At 47.2% G+C, this 25,949-nt stretch overlaps 3 long non-coding RNA genes across 3 annotated transcripts in view; all 3 read right to left on the bottom strand.

Moving 5' to 3' along the window:
• Window positions 1–6,342, bottom strand: part of LOC121106560 — a 6,380-nt gene extending 38 nt beyond the window's left edge. Inside the window, exons 1-3 of the long non-coding RNA XR_005839086.2 lie at window positions 6,286–6,342; window positions 5,834–5,919; window positions 1–67 (exon numbers count right to left, since the gene is read on the bottom strand). The exon at window positions 1–67 is cut by the window's left edge and continues 38 nt beyond it. This is a non-coding gene — a long non-coding RNA (uncharacterized LOC121106560). The remainder of the gene's footprint in view (window positions 68–5,833; window positions 5,920–6,285) is intronic.
• A 13,522-nt stretch (window positions 6,343–19,864) lies between these two features.
• On the bottom strand, window positions 19,865–21,359 carry LOC121113496. Its single transcript, XR_005863055.1, has 3 exons — window positions 21,066–21,359; window positions 20,338–20,942; window positions 19,865–20,214 (listed from the first exon to the last, which is right to left on the bottom strand). It is a non-coding gene; the product is annotated as an uncharacterized LOC121113496 (long non-coding RNA).
• A 1,911-nt stretch (window positions 21,360–23,270) lies between these two features.
• LOC121113495 lies at window positions 23,271–24,767 on the bottom strand. The gene is made up of 3 exons (XR_005863052.1): window positions 24,621–24,767; window positions 23,893–24,497; window positions 23,271–23,768 (listed from the first exon to the last, which is right to left on the bottom strand). It is a non-coding gene; the product is annotated as an uncharacterized LOC121113495 (long non-coding RNA).
• Window positions 24,768–25,949: the final 1,182 nt, after the last annotated feature.

Raw genomic sequence — 25,949 nt, 5'->3', positions numbered from 1 at the left:
GAACACACAACTAAAATCCAGGAAAGCACAGACCTCAGCCAGCACAGGAAGGAACTCCACTCCAAACCTGAAACACAAAGAGAAAAAAATAAATGCCAAAGTAACAATATATCACAAGCCCTTATCTACAAGCAAACTTCAACTTTGGAAAGCCAAAATCCAATACCCGCGCTGAAATCAGCGCAACAGACAGACCGGCCAAAAATCGGCACGAGTCTCAGAGTGGCCGGGAAGGAGCGCAAAAGGCCTCCATCCGACGGCCGTGCGTCGGTTACGGGGTTGGGTTAGCCCTGCGCTAGAAACAAACAAAGCAAAGCTAACCCAACCCCGTAAGCAAGGCCAAGCTATACTCCAATTTGGAAAGCCAAAATCCAATACCCGCGCTGAAATCAGCGCAACAGACAGACCGGCCAAAAATCGGCACGAGTCTCAGAGTGGCCGGGAAGGAGCGCAAAAGGCCTCCATCCAACGGCCGTGCATCGGTTACGGGGTTGGGTTAGCCCTGCGCTAGAAACAAACAAAGCAAAGCTAACCCAACCCCATAAGCGAGGCCAAGCTATACTCCAATTTGGAAAGCCAAAATCCAATACTCGCACTGAAATCAGCGCAACAGACAGACCGGCCACAAATGGGCACGAGTCTCAGAGTGGCCGGCAAGGAGCGCAAAAGGCCTCCATCCGACGGCCGTGCGTCGGTTACGGGGTTGGGTTAGCCCTGCGCTAGAAACAAACAAAGCAAAGCTAACCCAACCCCGTAAGCAAGGCCAAGCTATACTCCAATTTGGAAAGCCAAAATCCAATACCCGCGCTGAAATCAGCGCAACAGTCAGACCCGCCACAAATGGGCACGAGTCTCAGAGTGGCCGGGAAGGAGCGCAAAAGGCCTCCATCCGACGGCCGTGCGTCGGTTACGGGGTTGGGTTAGCCCTGCGCTAGAAACAAACAAAGCAAAGCTAACCCAACCCCGTAAGCAAGGCCAAGCTATACTCCAATTTGGAAAGCCAAAATCCAATACCCGCGCTGAAATCAGCGCAACAGTCAGACCCGCCACAAATGGGCACGAGTCTCAGAGTGGCCGGGAAGGAGCGCAAAAGGCCTCATCCGACGGCCGTGCGTCGGTTACGGGGTTGGGTTAGCCCTGCGCTAGAAACAAACAAAGCAAAGCTAACCCAACCCTGTAAGCGAGGCCAAGCTAAACTCCAATTTGGAAAGCCAAAATCCAATACCCGCGCTGAAATCAGCGCAACACTCAGACCCGCCACAAATGGGCACGAGTCTCAGAGTGGCCGGGAAGGAGCGCAAAAGGCCTCCATCCGACGGCCGTGCGTCGGTTACGGGGTTGGGTTAGCCCTGCGCTAGAAACAAACAAAGCAAAGCTAACCCAACCCCGTAAGCGAGGCCAAGCTATACTCCAATTTGGAAAGCCAAAATCCAATACCCGTGCTGAAGTCAGTGCAATGACCACCCTGGCCAAAAATCAGCACTCGTCTAGGATTATTACTCAAAAAAAAGCAGAACATGTCAGCATCCAATCCCAGAGCTGAAATTACAAAATACAGTCAACATGACTCTACATGGCACTTGAAGCCGCACTTAACATCTGTGAAAAGGAAAGGCTACTAGGGGTATGAGTTAATGCTCAGCTGAACAAGAGCTAAGAATGGGCCCAGGTGGCAAAAGGGGCCAAAGGCATCCTGGCGAGCATGGCAAACACTGGGGCCATCAGGAGCAGGGAGGTAATAACTTGCTGTGCTCACCACTGGTGAGACTGCACCTGTACTGCTCTGTTCAGTCTCAGGCCACCCACTGCAACAAACACGTGTGACCTTGAACACCTCCTAATGACAGCAACAAAACTTGTGATGGGTCAGAAGTACAAGCCTTATGAGAAGCATCTGAAAGACATACGGTAATTCAGTCCTGAGAACAGGACTCCAACAAAGAACTTCATTGCACTCCACAACAGACTGCACAGATGTTGTGAGCAGAAGCTGTTTGGCCTCTTCACACAAGCAATGAACAAGACCTGAGGAAATACCACAAATCCTACCAGAGTGCATTTAAAATACACAGAAGGAAAAAACTCCTGTCAAAGCCGGGTCAAGGGCTGCAATGCCCTGCCGAGCTAAGTGCTGGAGTCACTGTCCCTGGCACTGTTTGAGAGAGCATCGGCATGAGGAGATAGGAGAAATGGGTTAGCAGCCTGTGGTAGCAACAGAAATGGAAAGACGGGTGAAGTAAAGGATCTTGCAGACCCCTTCCAGCTCTGTGATTCTATGATTCGATGACACAACACCACAAGCAACACAAAGGCTTTAGCACGTTTATTGACCATGCTCTCTGGAAGAAAATGGCAACTACACACTACAAAAGCTCCACACTTCACTATATAAATGGAAGTGATACAACCAAGTGTTAAGAGTACAGATGAAACAACTGAAATGCAGCTACTGTCCAAAACCAACACCTATTAACATGGATTCAAAGCACAAACAGGACTGAAGACCTATGACAACACAAGAAAAAAACACACAAGCTAAGACAAGATGCTACGGCATAATCAAAACAAGCAACAAGTCACACAACAGCAAGAAGTTCATGCACAATAACAAAGACAAGTAGCATCACCACACACACGCACAAAGACCAAACAGCCAATGCTCCAAAAAAGCCCACAGCTACACTACACGACACAACAATTGAAGATGAGCAACTCAAAGAATAGAAAAATATTGTTACACAAATCACAGCAAGAAAAACATGACCAAAAAAAAAGACAATAACGTGAGGAAGAAGGAAGACTGATAGCAAAGGCAGTAAAGCCACAGATCCAGAAACTGTTTCAACAACTGGGACTGACACCCACACATAAACAGATTACACATGTGTTAGTAAAAAAACTTACTGAGTCCATCAAGAAACCTAGAAACACCGTTACAAATCCACACATGCTAACAACAAAAGCTGAAGGTAACCCCAAAGAAGACAAGACAGACAGCCAAGTCCAACAAACAGATGCAACAATTCAAGTGATGATTATTTCAAGTAAAATTTTCACTACTCATTCTACAACACCTTCTAAGCATACAGCTGTTCATAAGAACCAAATCTACTGAACCTTTAAGATTACACTGCAGACTTGGTTCAATAATCAGAACAGCACCTAGCATTACAAATAGCATAACCCTTCAAGATCAACAACAATTAAATGTAAAGAAAAGCAATTAGAATGACATTCACAACAATTACATATAAGTCAAAGTCACATCCCCAACGCATCCGATCCCAGCTTTTCAAATTAGTTTGTGTTTGCTAACAGTAACACAGAAAACAAAGGCAACAACCACAGAAGACAAAGCCCTGCATGAAAACAGAGACAGAAACAGACACAGCTAATTGCATAACAACACACACACAAGATAAACGCAATAGAAAGACAAGCGAGCAAAAAGTCAAAGACAAGGCCAAAAGAAACTGCTAGCAGAAAGAAAAGAGCAAGGTGCAGAAACAGCAAAGACCAACACAATTCACACAAATAAATAAACCAAGGCAAAGGAAAACCAAAACAGAATAGAAAACAAAGACAAAAAAACACCATGGGAGATCAAAAAACCAAGCTAAGAACATGGCGTAACAAACACAAACAAAAAGCAATTACCAAACACAGAAAAAACCAGTAAAAAAGCAAAACCACAGAACACTAAAACTGGCAAAAAACCCAACAAGAACAGAAAAAAAAAAAACCCAAGAGCCAAAATTAATGAGGTCACCTAGACCAAACAGAAGAAATTCTGAAAACAAATCTTCCCCAAAAAGCTAAAACAAACACAAAAGCCACTATAAAGCAAACCCATAGCTAAAAAACCAAAAAGAAGCCACAAAAGCCTACAAGTAAAAATGGACAAAAGACACAGTAAAAAAAAAAACCCAAGCAATCACACACACACCACCACCATCACATGCAAGAAACAACTATAACAGCCATACAAAGCAAATGCAAAAAGAAACAACCCCCACCAACCACAAAATCCCATCCAAGTAAAGTTACTGCACGGGCACAAACACAACACCAAGACAAAACGCCAATAAAACTTGAAACAAAACCAAAGAAAAGCCCCACAAAGAAGAAAAACACAAAAGCCAGTGCAACAATGAAGCTAACACACAGGAAAAGCAAAGGCAAAAGCACAAGGAACCCAAAAATAAGAAGCACTCAAAGAAAGCAAAAAAATACATCCAAAGAGCAAGGAAAGCAGCCACAGAAAGTTTAACGCAAAAGCAAAAACAAGGCCCACAAAAACACGAAGGTCATGACTAAAACAAGCAAAAAAAAAAAAAAACAAAAAACACACCAAGGAGAAACTAAATCAAAGGCAAAGCCAAAAGCAAAACACTTAACAGAACAAAATATAAACACAACACAAACAGCATGACAAAACAAATGGAAGCAACTAACACTGAGAGGAAACAAATCACAAACAGCGCAGAAAAAAGTGGGGGCGGCGGGGGGGGGGGGGAACAAACCACAAACACACCGGAGAACAAAATCTAGAAGTAATCCAACAAATACTAAAAGGGTAACTAAAAGGGGAAAGACACAAAGAAAGGACCCACAAAAATCAAAAACCAGCAAAACACCTGCAGAAGGCAAAAACCAAAGCACCCCCAAAAAACAAACAAAAAAAAACTAACAAAGCACAACAGAAACCCAACAGAGAAGTACAGGTGACACAGAGTAGAACACCAAAGGGAACCCAAAACAAATGCGAAAACAATCACAATGCACAGTACAGCATGAAACCAAACTGAACGCAAAACCCAGGGAAAAAGAGGCCAAATAAAGAAAACCAAAACCAAATGCAAAGGCAAACCAAACATGCAGCAGAAGCAAAGACAACCAAAACATAAGAAAAAACACTCACACAGTGCTAAAACAAACTCAGAACACCGCCAAAGAGTAACAAAATCCAACAGAGGCAAAGAAAACACCCAGGAAAAACTGAACCAAAAGGTAAAGGACAACACACAAGGAAATCCAGAGCTAACACAAAGGAGAAAACAGAAACACCCACAGAATACAAAAGCAAAGGTGAATGATACTAGAACTGAAACACAAAAGCAAAGACGACAAAACCAAAAAAAAAAAAAAAAAAAAAAAGACCCAAACAAAACTAAAAACAAACGCTAATAAAAAGGCAACCAAAACTGCCACAGAAAGCCAATACAAAGGTAAAGGGAACAGGAACAAAAATTCAGGAAGAAAACCAAACAGAAAGAGAGCAAAACCTGTAACAACCCCAAAACACAACAATTCCAGGAAATGCTTAACAAGGCCACAGTAGCCAACAGGAAAAAACTCAAGTACAGACAATGCACTTAGCTATTAGGATGACCACCTTCAACTCAAAGTAAGCACTTCAGCCTCTCAAGGACAAGAACCTTCTGTTTCTTCCCACATACCTGAAGAACTGTAAACTTCACAGTGTGCTTCTTAACCCACCCAGGAATGCCACACTTCTGAATGACGGTCTGTCCAACACAGAAAATGTTAAGAACTGAACCCAGCACATATAAGCTTGCCCCTCTTCCACAAATACGCCCTGTACAGCTCCAATCTGAAACAACATCCCTACTTCCAAGCCCAAAAAAGCTGCTGACTACTCAACTCACTGCAGGGATGCAGACAACAATCAAGACATGTTGCTGATCTATATCAACTCAAACAACAGCCTTAATGTCTACTTAAAACAATTGCCCCCCCTCTTGCAAAGGAAACGAGCACATCACAAACCTCTGGCAACACCTACCTCACAAACTCCAGTTTGCAAACGCACCTGCTGAAACTACAAACCAACAGACAGCACTCCCGCTTCACCTGACAAACTGAAGAATGCCATGCTGCCACAGAGAACAAGATACCCTGGAAAGAAAGAAAATAGGAAAAACAGTCAGAGTAAAATAGCAGCAATCAATCAATCAATCAAACAGTACAAAGTGAGAAGTGCAAGCACCAAAAACCACACCAGCGTGCAAAAAGCCCAGTGCATCAAGACTCCACAACACAACATAATACACAAATTAGGAGAAACATCACAACAGCTACTAAAGACTCATATTCTGAGGCTATTAAGAAACTCACCTGAGCGCTATAGCAGCCGCTCCCAGGTGAGCTGCTCCAGCAAAGTCCCGCGGGGCAACCCCGGCAGGGACCGCCCCGGCAGGGACCGCCCCGGCAGGGACCGCCCCGGCAACGAAGCGAAAAAAGGGGAATCCAAAGCAACCCTACCTGACACCGGAGGAGGGCTCCGCACCATCCGCAGCCGACGGGAGCTGCCGACAGACTGACCTCCCTCGGCTGAAACACGGCTTTTGAATGCGGGTGGAGGGGCGGGGCCAATGACGTCACAAACGGAAGGCGGGGCGAAAGGGCGGCCGGGGGCGGGGCCAGCGTACTGAGACGATCGCCATACGGGACCTCGGCGATACGGTTTAAAGGGGCCAAACACTGAGACAACAGCAGGCAGAGGACCGACAGCGGGGTGAAGCACTGACGGCGACGGGGGGGGGGGTCGTCGACTGCCGGGGGGGGTGGAAGCGAGGGGAGCTGCAGCAACAGCTACGGGTGCAACGGCAAGAATGGCCGACAGCAACACTGCGAAGACGGCAGCGGGGTGGTGGAGGCAGAGGGACAGCAGAGGGGAGGTGGCTGCACGGCTGGAGGGCAGCAAAGGACTGAGGACCCACAAGGACGATTGACAGCCAATGCCAAACAGGGGCAGGGGACCGTGCCAGGACTTTCAAAAGACACGATGGAAAAACTGTCGGTCAACCCCACCACAACTTGCCACTGTGAACAACACCAATGCCAAGCTCTGTGGTGTATTCCAAGCACAAAACAAAACTCCTACACATGTCCACTGCCTTCAAAGATCTAAAATACTGGCATTATACTCTAGGATATCCCAAACACTGCCATAAACACTCAGTACTCTCTACAGACATAACAACAACACCAGGTTCAGCAAGCATTGGCTGCCAGACTGCAAAAACACTCGCAGACCTGCTCATTATAGTCCATGGCACATAAAGCCCACACACTATGCTGAATATTGCTACCACAACCCTCCCTTAACTCTAAAATACCCAAACCTTCTGCCACACCCACTGGCCACTTTGGGCAGCCTCGCTAGCAGACATGGTACCCTAGAGACATCCCAGGTCAAGCACTGCAAACCTTAAGAAAATAGTCACAACCTCAAACAAACCCACAAGATCTACTAGCTGGGACCCCACCCACAGGATAGCTGTTGAAACTCGATGATGTATCAAATCCCTTTCAAGCATGAACAATCCAGGATTTTAAGATGCAATAATTCTGCATGTAGTCTACCTAGACTTCAGCAAAGCCTTTGACAAGGTCTCCTACAATATGCTCCTGCAGAAACAGGCTGCTCGTGGCCTGCACAGGCGTACTCTTCTTGGAGTAAGGAACATGCTACACAACCGTGCCTCGCAGATAGTACTTAATGGAGTTAACTCCAGCTGGCAACCCATTACAACTGCTGTCCCCCAGGGGCTGGTACTGAGGCCCATCTTGTTTAATATCTTTACTGAGGGACCTACATGAGGAGACTGATTATACCCTAAGTGTACAGATAACACCAACTTCAGAGCTAGTACAGATCTGCCTGACAGTAAGGAGGCCCTTCAGACAGATCTAGATAAGCTGCATTGCTGGGCTGAAGAGAATGGGATGACATTCAACAAGGCCAGTGCCGGTCCTGCACTTTGGCCGCAATCACCCATACAGCTCTATAACGCTTTGATCAGATTGGCTACATAACTGCAAAAGACAAAATGGACCTGCAGGTGATGCCTGGTGCTCGCCTGAATGTGAGCCGACAGTGTGCTGGGAGGCAAAGAGGGCCAATGCCATTGTGGCCTGCATGAGAAAAAGTGTGGTGATCAGGAGCGGGGACAACCTGTGCCAGGGAAGGTTCAGGCTGGACGTTAGCAAATACTACTTCTCTGAAAGGGTGGTCAGTCACTGGAATGGGCTGCCCAGAGAGGTGGTGGAGTCACCAACTCTGGAGGTATTCAACTAACATTGGGACGTTGTGTTGAGGGACATGGTTTAATGAGAACTATTGGTGATGAGTGGATGATTGGACTGGGTGATCCTGTGGGTCTTTTCCAACCTTGGTGATTCTACGATTCTGTGATAAACATACCCCAAGCGCTGCTGAGGCGACACCTCAGCTGCAGTGTTCGCTTCTTGGCACCTCACCTTGACACTGAGGCCTTGAACATGTCCACAGAAGGGCAACAATACTGGTGAGGGATCTGTAGCACAGATTTTAGGAGCAACTAAGGGAGCTGCAAAATGCAGCATCTGATGCACAGACTCAGACATCAACGATTCAAATAATTTATTACAATTTCTCACATAACTTACATACACTCACAAGTTTCCTTTTTCAGTTTTCCTCATGCACTCTTACAACTTTCCCCTGCATCTGTACATATCAACACATTTGTATTCTACAAATGCTCCTGAACCGTGTATGTGGGCACTTGTCCAGGCACAGCCATGAGCCATTCCTCTTCTTTTCTGTCTTCTTCTACACGTCGTTGCCTCGCATACTGTTTACATTGCCTCCACAGCTGCTGCTCTGAATAGATGTTCCTGTATTCCCACACTGATTGTTTACTTTTGAGAAGAGGACACTCAGGAGACACTGCACCACACTCCACAGCTCCCTGAAGTTAGGTTGTGATGAGGAGGGCTTTGGCCTCTTCTACCAGGAAACAAACAGTAATACAAGAAACAGCCACAAATTTCACCACGTGAGATTTCATTACACATGAGTAAAATGTATTCTCTCACAGGCAGTCATGCACAGGAATGGCCTGCCAGAGGAGCTGCTGAACTCTCCGTCCAAGGTAGCGTTCAATAGACAGCTAGATGACATACTACAAGATATGGCTTAGTACCACATGGTAGTAATGCGGATGACAGCACAACTGAACTACATACTCTCGTAGATCCATCCAAACCTTGTGATTCCATAATGATACAATTCTATACATACTCTAACACAAAACCACAAAACATCAGGGATTGGAAAGCACCTTCGCAGAACATCTAGTCCAATGCCTGAGCCGGAGTGGGAACACCTACAGCGGGTCACAGAGGAACAAATCCAAATGGGCTATTAATGTCTGCAGAGAAGAACACCCTACAACCTCTCTTTACAGCCTGTACCTGTGTTCTCTCATGCTCACGATAAAGAAGATGGATCTCAATTTTAAGCAGAACCTGCTCTGTCAATCCAGCACCCATTACTGCTGCTCATATCACCGAATGTCACTGACAACAGCCTTCCTCAATTCTACTCACACCCAGCCTACCTGTATTTATATACATGAATAACATCAAACCACAGTCTCCTTGAATCTAAAAACTACACTGAGAGGAGAATACTCTGAACCTACAAATCATCCCCCTTCTAATACACCACAGAATGCCATTAGCCTTCTAGGCCAACGAGCGCACAGTACTGGCTCATGTTCCTCCTCGTCGTCCTCCACGAAGCCCAAGTCCCTTTCACCCATACTGCGCTCCAATGGGGAGCTCCCCAACCTATAACGATACATATGTTCTTCCCACATGCAATGCTCTACTACTGCCCATAGTGTACTTCACGAAATTCCATCCCACTCAACTCTCCTGAGGGTCTAGATCACCCTATATGTCAGCAAGCCTTCCTGGCTTGTCAGGCACTCCTTGCAATTTTCTGTCATCAGTGTTCCTGACCTTGCTCTATTCCCTCATCCAAGTCATTAATGAATATAGTAAATAGCACCAGTCCCACTATCTATCCCCAAGGGACACTGCTAGACACAAGGTGCCAACTAGACTCTGTCTCATGCACCAGATCTCTCCGGCTTCTTCCTTCAGCAGCTTCGTGATCCACCTCGCTATCCAATCATCTGGACCACAATTCTGTAGGTTACCTGCACACATGCTGTGCAATACAGTGACGAGTCCTTCACTGAAATCAATATAACCACATGCACTGCTTCACCATGAGCTCTCCAGCACATGATGTTATCATAAAAAGCTATCAGGTTCATCAAAAAAGACTTCCCGTCGCTGACTGCATCTAAAAACACTCTTACTCTCAATACGTGTGATGCTCTGTGTCAGAGTACTGCCCCACAAAGCTCCCTTAGTGTACTTTAGGACTCCACACAGAGTTCCACATGATCAAAAAGGCTTCTAACAGCCAACATGCATAATCTGGCACAATAGGCCCCAAGCCAATAGGGCCCGTGTGGTGCACATACTCATTCACAGCCCAAAACACTAATCGAACACCTCCTGGAAGGCGGGGCCAACACAAAGCAGCTCAGGTGCAATCAATCTGACCCAATGACAGGAAGGGGCGGAGCCAAGACCCACCCCCTCCCGAACCACATTTAAGGGTCAAACGTGCAGAGGAGCGCATTTTCCTCAAGATCCCTGCCAACCTATGACCTTCCAAAGGTAAACATCTTCTCTTTTGTTTCCATAGCCACAGATCCTGGGCTTGGCCTTATTCTTGTTTGACGCAAAATTGTTACTATGCTTTCTGTCTGTCATTACTATGATTTTCATCATCTTAGACCATTGCACTTTGTTTTCAGCACCAGACATGCCTTGTTCACATGCCTTGTGAACCAAAATATGTTTTCTTTTATTCACACTACAGCGGACATAACACCCTCTGCCAACAGAACCTCTAAAATTTGATTGTGCAACATTTTACCCAGGGCAAAGAATGGTAAACCAAAATTTGGATGACAAAGCAAACTCTTACAGGCTGCGGAATGGAAATGGAGGCAAGAAAAGAAAAGAAAACAACAACAAACAAAAAAGCGACATGACAGTATCAAAGGAGAGCAGAAAGGAATCGAGATAAAGAAAAACTTGACATGCAGCAGGAAATAAATGCATACATAATAAACAAACAAACAAAAAACCCAAAAAACAAAAACAAGAGCACTGTACAGAGATTAAAAAAGAAGAGATGAACACTTCCATGGGGTACCACTGAGCAGGTCAAAGTCCATCATGAACTCAAACACTCTCTCATGGCCTCTGCAGAAATACTGAAGAAGGACATTAAACAGATTGGAATAAGTCAACAAGATATTTTCCGTCCGTATGGTAACTCCAAAATCACTGCCCAAACCCTGAGAAAAAACAACAGGTAGACCCTGGCAGTGCACATGCACGCAAGTCACACGTGTGATAGGAAGTCTGACTCGGGTCCTCTTACTCCTCCTCTAACATCTGACTGCTACTAATGACAGAACTCTTGCTGGACATACCTCATTTGTACATTTTTTCCGCAACACGACATCATCAAACAGCCAGCACGGCTTTACCGAGAACAGATCTTGCCTGACTAATCTTGTGGCCTCATATTATGTAGTGATGGCATGGCTGGATACAGGAACAGCAGTGTATGTCATATACCTGCACTTCTGCAAAACCTATGACTTGGTCAGGCACTACATCCTGCTCTCTAAATTGCAGAGGTGTAGATTTGAAGGATGGACTGGTCGATGAATGAGAAACGGGTTGGCTGAATGCAGCCAAAGGGCAATGATCAATGGTTCTGCATCAGGGTGGAGGCTGGTCACAAGTGGTGTGCCTTAGAGGTTGATCTTGCAACCGGTGCTCTTCAACATCATCATCAGTGACACAGATGATGGCATCGAGTGCACCCTGAGCAACTTTGCAGATAACCCCAACCTGAGCGGTGAAATTGATACGCTGGGAAAGATTTAGAAAAAGGAGAAGAAGGAAAAGGAAAAAGTCTAGAAAAAAGGAATTAGAAAAGGAATTAGACAAAGAATTGGAATAGAAAGAATTAGAAAATAATTACAAAAAAAAAATAGAAAGAAGAAAGAAAAGAAAGAATTAGAAAAAGGGCAAAGAAAAAGAGCAAGGAAAAAGAATTAGATATGGGAAGAGATTAGAACTAGAAAAAATATAAAATCAGAACAATGAGAACTAGAAAGCAAAAAAAAAAAAAGAAAAAGAAGCAGAAGCAGAAATAGAAGGGGAAAATGGAAAAGGGAAACAGAATTAGAAAAAAAAAGGAAAAAAAGGAAAAAAGAAATAGAGAATGAAACAGAACTCAAATTAGAAGAAGTAAAAGAATTAGAATGAGAGAATAAGAAACACATTTAGAAAATCAGTTAGAAAAAGGAAAGGAAAAAAGAATGGGAAAAGGAAAAACAACTGGAAAAGGAAAAAAGAAAAAACATTAGGAAAAGAACTAAAAAAAGAAAAAGAAAGGGGAAAAGAAAAAGGAAAATAAATAAGAAAAAGAATTAGAAAAATGAAAAGCGTCAGAATTAGAAAATTAACTAGAAAAAATTACAAAAGAATTAGAAAATTAATTACAATAAGAAAAAGAATTTGAACTGGAAAGAGAACTGGAATGGATTTAAAAAAAAAAACAATTACAAAAACAATGAGAGAAAGAATAAGAATTAGAAAATTAAGAACTAGAGATGGGACCTGAGAATGGGACGTGGAGAAGCGGGCCCACGTGAACCTAATGAGGTTCAATAAGGCCAAATGCAGGGCGTTGCATGTGCGTCGGGGCAATCCCCAGATATTTAGACAAACAGGACAAATCTCCTTGACAGCAGCCCTGTAGAGAAGGACTAGTGAGGCTGGCGAATGACAAGCTGGACGGAAGCAGCAATACACGCTCGCAGCCTAAAAGACCGACTGCATCCTGGACTGCATTAAAAAACAGCTGGCCAACAGACAGCGAGAGGTGATTGTACCCTTCTACTCAGCTCTTGCAAGGCCCCATCTGAAATACGGCGTCCAGTCTGGCAGCCCCTACTACAGGAAGGACGAGGACCTCTTGAAGTGGGTAGAGAAGAGAACAACTAAGATGATCAGAACTCTGACCATCTCTCCTATAAGGAAAGGCTAACAGAATGGGCCTTGATTAGCTTGCGGACAAGAAAGCTCTGATGTGAGACCTCACTGTGGCCTTTCAGTACTTGAAGGGAGGTGTACTTGAACAGGAGGGGGAACAGCTGTTTTGAAGGGTGCATAGTGATAGAACAAATGAGAATGCTTTTGAACTGAAATGGGGAGGTTTAGGTTAGATATTACAAGGAAATTTTGCATGCAGAGGGTGGTGAAGCACTGAAACAGGTTGCCAGGAGGTTGTGGATGCTCCATCCCTGCAGCCATTCAAGGCCAGACTGTGTGTGACTCTGTGCAGCCTGTTCTAGTGATTGATGGCCCTGCCTGTAGCACAGCCCTTGAAACTACATGATCGTTGTGCTTCTTTTCAACCCAGACCATTCTATGATTCTATGACTCTATGCTTCACAGACATATGACCAGCCTCATTTTCCTAACATTTCCTCGCAGCACTGGCACCACTGCTGTTACACCAGCAGTAGAGCATCTCCAAATAAGGAATAAGAAACATCATCAAGGAACAGAGTAGAGAAGAAAAAAAAAAAACAAAACAGAAATATCCCATTACAGGAGAAGCTGTGTTGTCCAGAATTAAACTATAACCACAGAGTACTGATAAAGCACACATGTTTATTTAGGACTGTCCACACGCCATATGCAAAGGGAATATTCCCACCTAGCCCATGTACAAGAAAGGCACAAACATAATAAACAAGCTGCTCACATCAGTGTTATGTAGCTAAGAAAATGTTGCTTTATTACAAGTCCCCCAAAGGATTACCTTTTTATTTTCCCCCTGCCCCAACGCTCAGCTCTTTTGCACATCCATGGTATCTCTTGGTGGTCCACAGTGGTCTTTTAAAGAACGTTGTATGTCTTTCTCACTGTGTACTCCTTGACCTTGGTTGAGATGGAAGACACTTGACTTGATCTAGCCAGTCATCTTATCTGCTAAAACTCCATCAACAGTCAAGACAACTAAAGCAATAAACTTCTAAAACAATAGGTACAAAAGGTGCTAAGGGAAAAAGCACCTTGCCATGGTCTAGGAAACAAGAATGCTGCTGCTCAACGCATTGCCATGTAAACAACTCTGTGGAATTGGACTTGTCCCGCTTTTAACCTAAGCGGCCGTTTCCCTGACAAGGCTATGGGGGCCAGCAGCAAATGTCTTGCAACATCCATCCTGATGACCATTGTTCCCCTAAATGCATACAGGTAGAAATGACCTGAGACGCCAGAAGCTAATAAAAACTCTTTGACATTCTACAACAGCTGGACATCTGTAAGACAACCAAAAGAAAATAAATGCAACTCTGTGTGGGTACTCACAAACATCCACCCGCCTGTCACCAAATTTCAATTCCGGGGCACTAAGGCGAATCAAAAATGGTTGGATAGAAACTGAACAGCACACTTCTGTTAGCATTAAGGCAGGAAGTCTATATTAGCAATTCCAGAAAGCACGGGGGATATTTCCACTGTAACAACTTCAAAGATGACACAATTCAGACTCCATGCTAGTTCCAGAGATACTACACGCTCAGCAGTAACACACAAGATGATAAACACAGACAGACCTCCGTGTCCCTCCAGGTCCCTATGCTCTCTGAGACAGATACATAAGATTTCCAGGCTTCTACTCCATACCATTCTTTGAGCATCGTGATGGTCAATCCGGCAGCCTTCAACTTCATCCAGGCGTCTTCCTAAATCACCCTCTATAAAAGCTTTCTTCATTCACAAATGCTCAATACCAGAATGCCGGGTATAAGTCCTGTGTTCATACCAAAATTGTAACATTGACTCACACATCACTCAGCAGGCATTTTTATTACAACACAAGGCGCAAAGAGAAATCTCCTCCTAACTCACACAGCCAGGATAACAATGGTTACATATTTTAAAACATAACATACAAACATTAATTACATTGCAAGAAAGATGGGTGAAATTCTAAGACATTATTAACACATTGCCCCACCCTATTGTCATGGTCCTAAAGAAGCGGGGCAGCTCCCTGGTCATCATTGGATGAAGGTGATCAGCATATATTGCTGAGAGCTTCCAACTTCAGAAGGGCGGGCTTGCATTGTGTCGCAATGGCAACTTCGCTTCCTTATGCTCAGCAATGGCAGCTCTGCCTCCTTATGTTCATGGGACTACATATTCAGTTACAAAGAGCAACTCTGCTGACCTTCAATGGACCTTCCATTGTGTCATCAGCTCTGCGCCCTTATCTTCCTTGTACTCACAGACCTCACGTTCCACCACTTTCTGTGTTCCTTCCCAAGTTGGCACATGCTATGAGACCCAGATTTATACTTACCTTGATACAATCCACCCTTTTCTATATGTTATGCAAAGGCTTTTGCTTTCAGTGCCCAACTGTCAAGTAATGTGTTCCAGAACTATTTCCCCGTTTCTACCTGACATTTCACACAGTACCTCTTCTAGGTGGAGCGCTCATCTAGCATTGTTCAATAGCAACAGAAAGACACCTCACGCCTAAGCAGGTTATCACAACGAGGATCGTCAGTACAACTACAACTGGTCACTTTAGCCACACAAAGTTAGGCAGACGGTTACAAAGCTTATTCCACATATCCACGATTCCAACAGAAGGGTCATGTAAGGAGACTTGGTGTAGCTCTTAAACGCCTCTCCAAATTGCCTATAAATCACTCTCTACATGTACATTTCGGTCCGTGTAAGCGCAGTGACTATGGTTAATAATCACACAGACCCCTCATGCCTTTGCGCTAAGAAGGTCGAGGGCCATTCTATTCTGCAAGACTGATTTACTACAGCGTGAGATCTCTGTCTGAAGACCCTGGATGGCTTCTAAACTTAGGTTCTCAATTCTTTCCATAGTGACTGATACATTCACAACTGCTTGCTCCAGTTCAATGACTCCAACAGCTGAAAGTACCCATCAAACAAAACTAGGGAATTCCATAGTCCTTTCAACTGGTGGATTATTCCCTCTCTTAGTGTATAGCCGCATGGCTCTTAAAAATCCTTGTGGTGACTCTATGTGAGTGTAGATACTTGTGTGAGGCATCAGATAACCTGCTGTGCATGTCCCAATCCAATTCAATGGGAGAATTTTACATGCGTATCTATTTCCGCACATCCACCAATACCCAAAGGGGAGCTGACAGTGTTTTTGCCTATGCTTCACTGATGCAGTCCCCATGCCCGCTACAGCAAATATATCTTTATCTCCAAACCACACTGTATTGCTAGTGGCCCTAGGATCATGGTACCTGACTTGCTGCCATTGAGAGGTCTCATTATATCTCGTAAGCATCCAAAATTGCCATATTCCCAACAACACCCTACACCTGACAGGTTCCTGAATCCAAAGTTTATACGGTTTGCACTGTCATCATTCCCGTCTATAAAAATGGACCAGGTATTAGTAATAATGACAAAATCAACTCAACGATCCACCTTACTCTAATTTTCATCCACACATTTACTGTTTCCACCATCATTTTCCCTCTGATTTGTTACATAATCCAGTATTGTCCAATTAAGTGCAACTGCTGCGTAATTGGCATACTTGCTATACTTCTCAGGGGAGCCATACAAACCCAACAATCTGAAACACTAAAACCTTCAGCAAGATTTTCAATTAGCTTTACATGCCTATTTTCTGGCCAAGCTAAAGCAACAGTTAAAACTATAGAAGACAGAAAAAATATTAAGCAATTTCTTTTCTTAACATAAGTTTCAGAGCTCTCTTGGGGTAGAGGTCCGCTGAAGTTTTGAGGCCTTCTTTGCCCTGCAGCAATGCGATCGCGAAAGCAGCTCCTAAATTCAGATTGCCAGGTGGACATTGACAAATAGTCAAAATGGTCCTTCCCGCTTCGACTAGGACAGTAAATCTGAAAGAAATGTAATATACACATAACCGCCTGGAAAAATATCATGTAACAATCCATCAAGGCCTCAGACACTACTCCCCAAAACCACTACTTCTATTCCACAAATCTGCTACTGCAGGCTTATCAAACATTAACATTCAGTTAGTATTGAATGCGTGAAATTCATGAAAACAAAAAGACAAACTCTGTATGATGGCAAGAAATGCTGTTCAGCCATGAAGGAAAACCAATCGGAAGTTTGATGTCAGCAACCCAAGACACTGACAACCCATCACTACTTCGGAGCCCTAACCAATTTAGTGTAAGGACAAACGTGGTGAGCGTGGGAAAAGCTGGACTTGGACTACATCAGGGAATATTTGGAATTTGGCCAAAGGGCACACAGAGTAATCACTTATCCCTTTCCAAGCATCAGTGCACAACCAATGCACAAACACAGGAAGACTTGTAAGCCCAATCGAATCCGGTAGTGCAGTCTCCAATCCTACAAGAAAAGAAGAAACATGGACATGTGGTACTGAACAAGATGGGTTAGGATGAAACAGATGTAATACCAGAAACCCAAGTCATACAGGACACTCACACAATAGCTGTATTGGACTCTACATCTTCATTTTCCGTCACACTTTGTCAAAGAACATCAGTTTACATGTCACTCACTGTATCTCCGAAGAGGCATAGACTGGCAACATGAAACATAAAACAGAGAAGAGTAACACTGCATAACAAGAAGACACATTACTGAACCTAAAAAGAAGGAACACCATGTTGACAGGGAGCAACAGAAGGCACTGACATCCAGCAGTGCTGGGGAGCCCTAAGCCAGCTGGTGCGGGGACAGACGGAGTGAGTGTTGGTCAAGCTGGAGTTGCACTCGATCTGGGGACATTTGGACTTGGTGAGCCCTGGGAGATGGCAAAGCACCAGGCAGCAAGGACAGAAGAGGAATGTGCTAACGGTGGATGCGAGAGGCAGCGCCAGCAGGGCGTCCCCCGCTTCAAGGGGCACTGCTCCTGTCTCACCGAGGGCAGCTTCTCTCCCCATTTCTTTTGGGGGAATTCTGAAGGCTTCGATCCATTGGCACACCACACCTGCCTGGCCAGAGCGAGACACGGAGGCCAGGGGAGCTCCTGCTTGGACACGGAGGGTGGGAAAGGTGGTGTCAAGTAAGGGAACAAGCTTGGAAAGCCCAGTGAGCACAAGGGAAACCATCAAGTCCATAGGACCTCTGCAAGCATGGGAACGACCTCAGGGGAAAAACAGAGCTTGCCAGACAAAGAAAGGAATAGATCTTGGTGTCCATCTATGGGTGTGGGTTCCTGCTGTGTCCACCAAGACCCTCAGTAGAGTCCTTGCACTCTTCAGGAGGGTCACAACTCTCCACTGCCACCTATTGAACACAAGAAAAGGTAAGTAGAAATTACCTTCTAGTAAGGACAAAGAAATCACTTACCCCTTTCCAAGGATCAGGGCACATCCAACACTGCAATCAAGGAGGTCAGGAAGGCATCACCATGTGATGAATAAGTCTCCAATACTAGAAGGAAAGAAGAAACCTTCATATCAGGTACTGAACTACATGGGGTAGAGAAAAAAACAGAGGACATGCTAGAAACCCCAAGTCATACGAAACACTCACTGCAAGCCTGTTTTGGAGCCTACTACTTCATTTTCCATCTCATTTGGTCAAATCTTACTAGACAGCATTTGGTTTATTGCAGACGGACGAGGGATCAATTGGCAGCCTGGGGAAAAAAAAAAGAGAAATAATGGAACTAAGGCAAACATCTCATAAGAGCTGGAAAGCATACTGAATCTGAAAATAAGAGAACAAACGGTATTCTCTCAGAGCAGCAAAAGGTGCTGAGATCCCATCAGAACTGGGGACCCCTACGATGGGCAAAGAAAGAACACCCGGTGACAGCAAGGTGAGCACAAGGGACTACCAACACCAAGCCCTTAGGACCTCTGGGAACGACCTCAGGAGACAACAGGGCTTGCCAGAGAGAGGAAGGAGCAGATCTTGGCATCCATCTCTGGCTGTGGGTTCCTGCTTTATCCACCAAGAGCTTCAGTAGAGTCCTTGCAGAGCCCCGGACAACTGCACTTCTTCACCGCAACCTGTTCCACACATAAGCCAAGTAGAGATTACCTCCTGGTAAGGATGAAGGAATCACTTCCCCTTATCCAATGTTGAGGTCACATCCAACACTGCAAATGAGGGAGGGAAGAACAGCCAATGCCATCTGATGGCAGAGTCACCAATCCTAGAATCAAACTTAAAACCCTCAGTAGTAGTACTGAAAAACACGGGTTAGGAAGGAACACAAGTCATTCTAAGTACCCCAAGTCATGCACAGCACTCCCCAGCCGCCTGTTTTGGTACCTACCTCTTCTTTTGGCGTCACACTTGGTCAATGCAGATCAGTCTGCATTTGGGTCACTGAAACTCCACCGAGGCGCCAACGGGCAACATGGAAGACAAGAAGAGAGACAAGGGGAACACTCCATAACCGTAGCAAACGCTCTGGAACTCAAAAAGCAAAGAACAGAGCCGTGCTGACTGGGAGCAACAGAAGGCACGGACAGCCAGCAGTGCTGGGAGCGCTAAGCCAGCTGGTGCGGGGACAGACGGAGTGAGTGTTGGTCAAGCTGGAGTTGCACTCGATCTGGGGACATTTGGACTTGGTGAGCCCTGGGAGACGGCAAAGCGCCGGGCAGCAAGGAGAGAGAAGGAACGTGCCGCCGGTGGATGCGAGAGGCAGCGCCAGCGGGGCGTCCCCCGCTTCAAGGGGCACTGCTCCTGTCTCACCCAGGGCAGCCTCTCTGCTCAGTTGTTGTTCTGCTCAGGGTCTGGACTCTGTGTACCGTTGGCACACCACATCTGCCTGGCCAGAGCGAGACATGGAGGCCAAGGGGAGCTCCTGCTTGGAAACAGAGGGTGGGAAAAGGTTACAAGGCAACAACACCCAGTGAAAGCCAAGTGAGCGCAAGGAACAACCGACACCAAGCGCATAGGACCTCTGCAAGCATGGGAATGACCTCAGGGATCAACAGAGCTTGCCAGACAGAGGAAGGAGTGGATCTTGGCATCCACCCATGGCTCTGCGTTCCTGTTCTCTCCACCTACAGCCTCAGTAGACTCTTTGCACTGACGAAAAGGCCGCAGTTCTCCACCATCACCTGATGAACACAAACTACATTCTGGCAGTGATGAAGGAATCACTTAAGCCTTTCCAAGGGTCCAGGCACTTCCAACGCTGCAACCCGGGGAGGTCAGGAAGTGCAACGGCATCTGGTGCTGACGTCCCCAATCCTAGAAGGAAAAAAGAAACCTTCACACATGGAAGTGAACAAAATGGGGCAGGGAGGAGTAGTGGGCATCCCGAAAACTCCAAATTATACACAGCCCTCACCAGAAGCCTGTTTTGGAGCCTACCTCTTCTTTTGGCATCACCCTTGGTCAACGCGTAGCAGTCTGCATTTGGGTCACTCAAACTCCAACGAGGCCTCAGTTGGCAGCCTGGAAAAGAAAGGAAACTAAGAGAAACACAGCATAACATGAAGAAATGATAGTGAACCTGAAAATAAGAGAACAAACCGGTGTTCTCTCAGAGCAGCAGAAGGTGCTGAGATCCCATCAGAACTGGGGACCCCTACGATGGGCAAAGAAAGAACACCCGGTGACAGCAAGGTGAGCACAAGGGACAACCGACACCAAGCCCTTAGGACCTCTGCAAGCGTGGGAACGACCTCAGGAGACAACAGGGCTTGCCAGAGAGAGGAAGGAGCAGATCTTGGCGTCCGTCTCTGGCTGTGGGTTCTTGCTGTGTCCACCAAGAGCCTCAGTAGAGTCCTTGCACCGCTCCAGAGGGTCACAACACTCCACTGCCACCTGATGGACACAAGACAAGGTAAGTAGAGATCACCTTCTGATAAAGAAATACAGATCTCTTACCCCTTTCCAAGGATCAGGGCACGTCCAACGCCACAACCCAGGGAGGTCAGGAATGACAACGGCATCTGGTGGTGCAGTCTCCAGTCCTGGAAGGAAAGAAGAAACCTTCACATCTGGTGCTGAACAACATGGGGTAAGAAGGAATAGTGGGCACTCTAGGAACCCCGAGTCATGCACAGCACTCCCCAGCAGCCTGTTTTGGTGCCTACCTCTTCTTTTGGCGTCACACTTGGTCAACGCAGAGCAGTCTGCATTTGCGTCACTGAAACTCCACCGAGGCGCCAACGGGCAACATGGAAGACAAGAAGAGAGACAAGGGGAACACTCCATAACCGTAGCAAACGCTCTGGAACTCAAAAAGCAAAGAACAGAGCCGTGCTGACTGGGAGCAACAGAAGGCACGGACAGCCAGCAGTGCTGGGGAGCGCTAAGCCAGCTGGTGCGGGGACAGACGGAGTGAGTGTTGGTCAAGCTGGAGTTGCACTCGATCTGGGGACATTTGGACTTGGTGAGCCCTGGGAGACGGCAAAGCGCCGGGCAGCAAGGAGAGAGAAGGAACGTGCCGCCGGTGGATGCGAGAGGCAGCGCCAGCGGGGCGTCCCCCGCTTCAAGGGCACTGCTCCTGTCTCACCCAGGGCAGCCTCTCTGCTCAGTTGTTGTTCTGCTCAGGGTCTGGACTCTGTGTACCGTTGGCACACCACATCTGCCTGGCCAGAGCGAGACATGGAGGCCAAGGGGAGCTCCTGCTTGGAAACAGAGGGTGGGAAAAAGGTTACAAGGCAACAACACCCAGTGAAAGCCAAGTGAGCGCAAGGAACAACCGACACCAAGCGCATAGGACCTCTGCAAGCATGGGAATGACCTCAGGGATCAACAGAGCTTGCCAGACAGAGGAAGGAGTGGATCTTGGCATCCACCCATGGCTCTGCGTTCCTGTTCTCTCCACCTACAGCCTCAGTAGACTCTTTGCACTGACGAAAAGGCCGCAGTTCTCCACCATCACCTGATGAACACAAACTACATTCTGGCAGTGATGAAGGAATCACTTAAGCCTTTCCAAGGGTCCAGGCACTTCCAACGCTGCAACCCGGGAGGTCAGGAAGTGCAACGGCATCTGGTGCTGACGTCCCCAATCCTAGAAGGAAAAAGAAAACCTTCACACATGGAAGTGAACAAAATGGGGCAGGGAGGAGTAGTGGGCATCCCGGAAAACTCCAAATTATACACAGCCCTCACCAGAAGCCTGTTTTGGAGCCTACCTCTTCTTTTGGCATCACCCTTGGTCAACGCGTAGCAGTCTGCATTTGGGTCACTCAAACTCCAACGAGGCCTCAGTTGGCAGCCTGGAAAAGAAAGGAAACTAAGAGAAACACAGCATAACATGAAGAAATGATAGTGAACCTGAAAATAAGAGAACAAACCGGTGTTCTCTCAGAGCAGCAGAAGTGCTGAGATCCCATCAGAACTGGGGACCCCTACGATGGGCAAAGAAAGAACACCCGGTGACAGCAAGGTGAGCACAAGGGACAACCGACACCAAGCCCTTAGGACCTCTGCAAGCGTGGGAACGACCTCAGGAGACAACAGGGCTTGCCAGAGAGAGGAAGGAGCAGATCTTGGCGTCCGTCTCTGGCTGTGGGTTCTTGCTGTGTCCCACAGAGCCTCAGTAGAGTCCTTGCACCGCTCCAGAGGGTCACAACACTCCACTGCCACCTGATGGACACAAGACAAGGTAAGTAGAGATCACCTTCTGATAAAGAAATACAGATCTCTTACCCCTTTCCAAGGATCAGGGCACGTCCAACGCCACAACCCAGGGAGGTCAGGAATGACAACGGCATCTGGTGGTGCAGTCTCCAGTCCTGGAAGGAAAGAAGAAACCTTCACATCTGGTGCTGAACAACATGGGGTAAGAAGGAATAGTGGGCACTCTAGGAACCCCGAGTCATGCACAGCACTCCCCAGCAGCCTGTTTTGGTGCCTACCTCTTCTTTTGGCGTCACACTTGGTCAACGCAGAGCAGTCTGCATTTGCGTCACTGAAACTCCACCGAGGCGCCAACGGGCAACATGGAAGACAAGAAGAGAGACAAGGGGAACACTCCATAACCGTAGCAAACGCTCTGGAACTCAAAAAGCAAAGAACAGAGCCGTGCTGACTGGGAGCAACAGAAGGCACGGACAGCCAGCAGTGCTGGGGAGCGCTAAGCCAGCTGGTGCGGGGACAGACGGAGTGAGTGTTGGTCAAGCTGGAGTTGCACTCGATCTGGGGACATTTGGACTTGGTGAGCCCTGGGAGACGGCAAAGCGCCGGGCAGCAAGAGAGAGAAGGAACGTGCCGCCGGTGGATGCGAGAGGCAGCGCCAGCGGGGCGTCCCCCGCTTCAAGGGGCACTGCTCCTGTCTCACCCAGGGCAGCCTCTCTGCTCAGTTGTTGTTCTGCTCAGGGTCTGGACTCTGTGTACCGTTGGCACACCACATCTGCCTGGCCAGAGCGAGACATGGAGGCCAAGGGGAGCTCCTGCTTGGAAACAGAGGGTGGGAAAAAGGTTACAAGGCAACAACACCCAGTGAAAGCCAAGTGAGCGCAAGGAACAACCGACACCAAGCGCATAGGACCTCTGCAAGCATGGGAATGACCTCAGGGATCAACAGAGCTTGCCAGACAGAGGAAGGAGTGGATCTTGGCATCCACCCATGGCTCTGCGTTCCTGTTCTCTCCACCTACAGCCTCAGTAGACTCTTTGCACTGACGAAAAGGCCGCAGTTCTCCACCATCACCTGATGAACACAAACTACATTCTGGCAGTGATGAAGGAATCACTTAAGCCTTTCCAAGGGTCCAGGCACTTCCAACGCTGCAACCCGGGGAGGTCAGGAAGTGCAACGGCATCTGGTGCTGACGTCCCCAATCCTAGAAAGAAAAAAGAAACCTTCACACATGGAAGTGAACAAAATGGGGCAGGGAGGAGTAGTGGGCATCCCGGAAAACTCCAAATTATACACAGCCCTCACCAGAAGCCTGTTTTGGAGCCTACCTCTTCTTTTGGCATCACCCTTGGTCAACGCGTAGCAGTCTGCATTTGGGTCACTCAAACTCCAACGAGGCCTCAGTTGGCAGCCTGGAAAAGAAAGGAAACTAAGAGAAACACAGCATAACATGAAGAAATGATAGTGAACCTGAAAATAAGAGAACAAACCGGTGTTCTCTCAGAGCAGCAGAAGGTGCTGAGATCCCATCAGAACTGGGGACCCCTACGATGGGCAAAGAAAGAACACCCGGTGACAGCAAGGTGAGCACAAGGGACAACCGACACCAAGCCCTTAGGACCTCTGCAAGCGTGGGAACGACCTCAGGAGACAACAGGGCTTGCCAGAGAGAGGAAGGAGCAGATCTTGGCGTCCGTCTCTGGCTGTGGGTTCTTGCTGTGTCCACCAAGAGCCTCAGTAGAGTCCTTGCACCGCTCCAGAGGGTCACAACACTCCACTGCCACCTGATGGACACAAGACAAGGTAAGTAGAGATCACCTTCTGATAAAGAAATACAGATCTCTTACCCCTTTCCAAGGATCAGGGCACGTCCAACGCCACAACCCAGGGAGGTCAGGAATGACAACGGCATCTGGTGGTGCAGTCTCCAGTCCTGGAAGGAAAGAAGAAACCTTCACATCTGGTGCTGAACAACATGGGGTAAGAAGGAATAGTGGGCACTCTAGGAACCCCGAGTCATGCACAGCACTCCCCAGCAGCCTGTTTTGGTGCCTACCTCTTCTTTTGGCGTCACACTTGGTCAACGCAGAGCAGTCTGCATTTGCGTCACTGAAACTCCACCGAGGCGCCAACGGGCAACATGGAAGACAAGAAGAGAGACAAGGGGAACACTCCATAACCGTAGCAAACGCTCTGGAACTCAAAAAGCAAAGAACAGAGCCGTGCTGACTGGAGCAACAGAAGGCACGGACAGCCAGCAGTGCTGGGGAGCGCTAAGCCAGCTGGTGCGGGGACAGACGGAGTGAGTGTTGGTCAAGCTGGAGTTGCACTCGATCTGGGGACATTTGACTTGGTGAGCCCTGGGAGACGGCAAAGCGCCGGGCAGCAAGGAAGAGAAGGAACGTGCCGCCGGTGGATGCGAGAGGCAGCGCCAGCGGGGCGTCCCCCGCTTCAAGGGGCACTGCTCCTGTCTCACCCAGGGCAGCCTCTCTGCTCAGTTGTTGTTCTGCTCAGGGTCTGGACTCTGTGTACCGTTGGCACACCACATCTGCCTGGCCAGAGCGAGACATGGAGGCCAAGGGAGCTCCTGCTTGGAAACAGAGGGTGGGAAAAAGGTTACAAGGCAACAACACCCAGTGAAAGCCAAGTGAGCGCAAGGAACAACCGACACCAAGCGCATAGGACCTCTGCAAGCATGGGAATGACCTCAGGGATCAACAGAGCTTGCCAGACAGAGGAAGGAGTGGATCTTGGCATCCACCCATGGCTCTGCGTTCCTGTTCTCTCCACCTACAGCCTCAGTAGACTCTTTGCACTGACGAAAAGGCCGCAGTTCTCCACCATCACCTGATGAACACAAACTACATTCTGGCAGTGATGAAGGAATCACTTAAGCCTTTCCAGGGTCCAGGCACTTCCAACGCTGCAACCCGGGAGGTCAGGAGTGCAACGGCATCTGGTGCTGACGTCCCCAATCCTAGAAGGAAAAAAGAACCTTCACACATGGAAGTGAACAAATGGGGCAGGGAGGAGTAGTGGGCATCCCGGAAAACTCCAAATTATACACAGCCCTCACCAGAAGCCTGTTTTGGAGCCTACCTCTTCTTTTGGCATCACCCTTGGTCACGCGTAGCAGTCTGCATTTGGGTCACTCAAACTCCAACGAGGCCTCAGTTGGCAGCCTGGAAAAGAAAGGAAACTAAGAGAAACACAGCATAACATGAAGAAATGATAGTGAACCTGAAAATAAGAGAACAAACCGTGTTCTCTCAGAGCAGCAGAAGGTGCTGAGATCCCATCAGAACTGGGGACCCCTACGATGGCAAAGAAAGAACACCCGGTGACAGCAAGGTGAGCACAAGGGACACCGACACCAAGCCCTTAG

This window comes from Gallus gallus, chromosome 11, assembly GCF_016699485.2.
Source record: "Gallus gallus isolate bGalGal1 chromosome 11, bGalGal1.mat.broiler.GRCg7b, whole genome shotgun sequence".
NCBI classification, from domain to species: Eukaryota; Metazoa; Chordata; class Aves; order Galliformes; family Phasianidae; genus Gallus; species Gallus gallus.
This window is presented reverse-complemented; position numbering and strand designations above follow the sequence as displayed.